The following is a 4,976-nucleotide window of genomic DNA, read 5'->3' on the forward strand; positions in this document are numbered from 1 at the left end:
AAAAAATTTGCACATAAATTATGTAATGATAACACGAAATTCTCTTTTGATGCTATGCTGGTTAGTTGTTACCAACTTGACACAAACTAGAGTAACCTGGGAAGGAAATGCATCAATTCCTCTTGACAGACTGCCTTCATCAGTTTGGTCTGTGGGCATGTCTAGGGGGTATTTTCTTGACTGATGATTGATTTGGAAGGACTCAGCTCACTGTGGGAGGTACTAGCCTAAAGGACTGTCACCTGTAAGCCGGACAAGCCCTTCTGTACACAAATGGCTTTGTCCTCGTTTACCACAGCAAGAGAACGTGAACCAGAACAGATAGTTATGAACTCAAATCAGCCTAGATATTCATTAAGAGCATGAAAGCTAAACTATGTTTACTGGATGTATATTATATAGCACTCGATACATATATAAACCCTTGCCATGCAGAGCAATACAGATGTTTCTCACCAATATGATGTTGAATGGAAGCTACACCAATATATATATATATATATATATATATATATCACATAATTCATTTGTGAGAAATTTTAAAAATAGAGAAAATTAATCTAAGGGATTAAATGCCAATCTAATTGTTATTTGAGGGAAAAAGGAAAGAAGCAGTTTGGAGCCAGACAAGAAGAGATTAACTGTAAGAACAGTTTATAACTTGGCCTGATTAAGTGACTCACACCCATGTATTCAGTTTTACCACAGCTAACTGACCAGTATAGATGTGGCTGGTGCCAATCCCCATGCTCTTCAGTTTTATCAGTTAGCAGAACAGGAGTCCTCACCTCACTGGCCTGCCAGGAGCATTTCTTCCTGCCCTTTTCATTCTGTGTGTGCGCTGATATTCGACTTTTTCATTATATGATATTTCTGTAGACTGCCTTTCAAACATCTGCATTTAAGAACATGGCAGCCAGGACCAATAGCACAAGCCTAGAATCTTAGCTACTGAAGAGCCTGAGGCAAAAACACACATCCAAGGCCACCCTTGGCAATGGAATGAGACAACACCTCCAATGAAATAAATAAAGGGGGGACTGGCTTATAGCAGGGTAGGGGAACACTAGCATGAGCCAGATCCTGGGATCAATCCCCAATAACCAGCACAGAAAGAAAAATAAATACATTGAATCTTCTCAAATGGTGCATGATATACATGGCAGTAACTGCTCCAATAATTAGTAAGCACACATTAGATGACAGGATTGTTTTTCCTGGGCTATAAATTTACAAGAATACAACTCTTAAAACACATGAGATTCCTGCCATCTCAAACCTCACATTTTAGGAGATCAGGGCAATGAATAAATATGCATCAAGTAATAAAAAAAATCACTCGGCACACACCAGCTTACCTAGAATATCGTGGAAATGAGCAGAGAAAAGAGGTGGTGGAATAACAAGGAAAATGTCTGGAAGCACACAACACTTTTATTGATCAGGAGAGGTTAACCATCCTGAGATCCGACGAGACTGCAGGCCTATTGAATGAGAAGCTTTCGAAGGTTTTCAATGTAGGATAATATATGGTCTGGTTTTCATCTTTGAAATGAGCTTGTCCGTGTCTCTGGAAAGAACAGATTGTAAGCGGAAGGCGGGAAGCACAATGTAGACCTGCTGCACGGATGGGCGAGGAAGCCATGTTGAGGCCAGTGGTGCTCGCTTAGAGGAAGGTATGCCTGCGTTTTTGGTGTGCCGGAGAGGGAACCAGCAGGGTGGGCAGGAGGGTTTCTATGTAGGTGTGAGAAGTGTATCAGATAAAGGCTGAGGGGGAATTCAAGGATGAGCCATGGTTTTCTAGCATGATAACTAAGTAGAAGTATCACATCTAGGTGGGAAGAGTGGGAAGAGAAACGCTTTGAGTAGAAACTTTTCTAAAACTGTTTTGTGCTCCTTAGAATATCTATAGCCCCAGTTTAAAGGTATCTGTGACCCAACATAGATAGGCAAGACCCATGAGACAAAAGGAACTTGAAAGTGTTATTATGGCCAGACAGTGGTGGTGGAAGGCCTTTAATCCTAGCACTTGGGAGGCAGAGGCAGGCAGATCTCTGTCAGTTCAAGACCAATCTGGTCTACAAGAGCTAGTTCCAAGACAGATTCCAAAACTACAGAGAGAAACCCTGTCTCGAAAAATCAAAAAAAAAAAAGGTGTCAGTATGTATATAAATATTCTTAAATTCCTGGGTTTATAATTCATTCAGCTTCACAGAAAGTAGAGGTGACAAAGGGAAGCTGAATAGTGACAAATTTCAACACTCAGAAGCAAAGTGGAAAACAAAAAAAAAACAAAGTAAAAGAGAAAGAAAAACAGACAACACGGACGAGGAACCTGCTACAGTGGACAAAACGGACAGCAGGAAGGCAGTTCTCCACCTGCTGCAAAGACTGTTAAGACAAAAGCTAGAGCCTGCCATGCATCCTGCGCCAGAAGGTTCTCAATGTTCTAGTACATCATGGGTCTAAATGTCTGCGGAGAAAGCATCCTGCAGGGAAATGTTAGCCAGGAGCCTGGTTGCCATTCCTTTTAAAGAGAAGTCATGATGTACTAAGGAGTGATTTAGAGTGCCCGCCTAAAGTGTCTCAAAGTTAACTATGAAACAGAAAAGTGTGTGTGTGTGTTCATGTGGTCACATTATATATTCACATTGCACATATATGTAAATTGTAATATATGTATATATTGCATATACATACATACACCTATTTCTGCTTTAGTTTCATTTGCTAGCTTTTCCTTGTCTATTTTGTTTCTGAGTATGGGAATTTCTCAGGTGTGAGTATATGTGTGTGTGTGCAAGCATGTGCGATGTGTGAGTGTCATTTATCAATCTGTTGATTTCATTGGTTAAGCAATAAAAAGAAACTGCTTGGCCTCATAGCTTAAAACATAGGTGGGAGGAGTAAACAGAATAGAATGCTGGGAGGAAGAGGAAGTGAGCTCAGAGACTCGACAGCTCTCCTCTCAGGGGCAGACGCCTCAGAGAGACGCCATACCCTGCTCCCGGGCAGACACATGCGATGAAGCTCCGACCCAGGATGGACGTAGGCTAGAATCTTCCCGGTAAGACCGGTGCTCACAGATTATTAGAGATGGGTTGATCGGGATATCAGAGTTAGCCTAGAAGAGGCTAGATAGAAATGGGCCAAGCAGTGATTAAAAGAATACAGTGTCCGTGTAATCATTTCGGGGCATAAGCTAGCCATGTGGACAGCCGGGGTGCTGGGGATGCAGCCCTGCCGCTCTTATTTCAACACGTGTGTGCGTTTGTGTGTGATGAACTATCAGAGTCAGATGTTACAATAGTTTAGGTGTTAAAGGTCCCCAAATATCACATACTAAAGGCTTCATCTGTAGTTCATAACACTATTGGGAGATGGTAGGTCCTTTGGGAAGCTGAACTTGAGAGAAAAGCATTTATGTCACTAGACGTATATGGAAGAGATGTTGAGACCACATTCCTTTCTCTCTAGTTGGTTTCCAGGCTCCATGAGGTAAGTAGATATCATTGCCACACAACCCTGCCATGATGTGTGTGTCACCAGCAGTCCAAGAAACAGTCCGGCAACCATGAATGGAATTCTCTAAGACTGTGGCAAAACTAAACCTTTCCTTCAAATGAGCTGATTGTCTTGGGTATTTTCTCACAATGATGAACCTCTGACAACGCAGATGTATGTTTAAGACATCCTTATCTCTAAAACTAACCGTTGTTAACAAGTGGATGTTTGCTGTGCAGTCACTTGGCTTCTCTCAACATGCTAGAAGCGTCCCGTTGCTGACACTCAGCCTTCTTTCCAAGCATCCACACGGGACACTTAGTTTGCCAACTGCATCGGGAGTTCAACTGGAGTCTTTCTCTACTCATCTTTCTGTTGAAGGTATCAGACTGAGTTGAAGGCTTGTAAACACAAATACTGCATTTAAAAATATCGCCCTCTAATCAGAGATTTTAAGAAAAACTTCATGTCCTGTGAAAGCATTTAGAATATAAAAATTAAGACAATGTTAACAAGAAAGGTATTCTGACAAATAGGCCTGTTGGCACTTCCTAGAAGATGGGCCAACATTGCCAGGAAATGCCAGCTGTTAATCTGGGTCATGGTTGTCAGTGATTTAAAGAGAAGCCAGTGTTCTACTTTGTAATTTTTATGCAGAAATATTAAACTCCACTAATACAGAAAAGCTGGAGGTAAAAATTGGGTTTAAGTAGCGTTTAGGAAGAGAAGACAAGAAAGAGGTTGGCCAAATGGCATCCTTGCAAGAGGAGCTGCCTGGTGAGAATTTTCACTGGGCCTGTCCTCCTGCGGATGTTCACAGGAAAGTTGATGGCATTTTTGAGACTGGCAGTGACACCTGAGCCATGGCTGTTCTATGTGTACCAAAGATAGATGGGGCTCATTAAGGAAGCTGTGTCTGTCCCTGCCACCTTTTTCCTGTGCCCACCCCTGCTCTTCTACCCCTTGTCCCCCATCCCTGACACCTTCTGCCCATCCCCTGTCCCTGATGCCTTCTTCCCATCCCCAGTTTCTGATACCTTCTTTCTGTCCCCTGTCCCTAACACCTTCTTCCTGTCCCCTGTCCCTGGCACCTTTTTCCTGTCCCTGACACCTTCTTCCTGTCCCTTGCCCCTGACACCTTCTTCCTGTCCCCTGTCACAGACACCTTCTTCCTGTTTCGTGTCTCTACCACTTTTTTCTCATATGTTGCCTTTTCTTGGTTTTCTGCCCCCTTTCCTTCCACTTCCCCATAACCTTCTCCCCTCCTTTCTGTTCTCTACTTCTCTACCCTAAATTACTTTGTCAGATACTTTTCCTTCCATACCTTCTTTGAGAAGGTCTTGGATACCTCCTGGTTCTTTCATGCTCCTGTCATCCTTCTGAACCCAGGGTTTGGGAAAATAGCAAGAACAAGTCCTCTGTGTCTTTCAGATGCATATATATATATATATATATATATATATATATATATA

This window comes from Microtus ochrogaster, linkage group LG7_11, assembly GCF_000317375.1.
Source record: "Microtus ochrogaster isolate Prairie Vole_2 linkage group LG7_11, MicOch1.0, whole genome shotgun sequence".
Lineage (NCBI taxonomy): Eukaryota > Metazoa > Chordata > Mammalia > Rodentia > Cricetidae > Microtus > Microtus ochrogaster.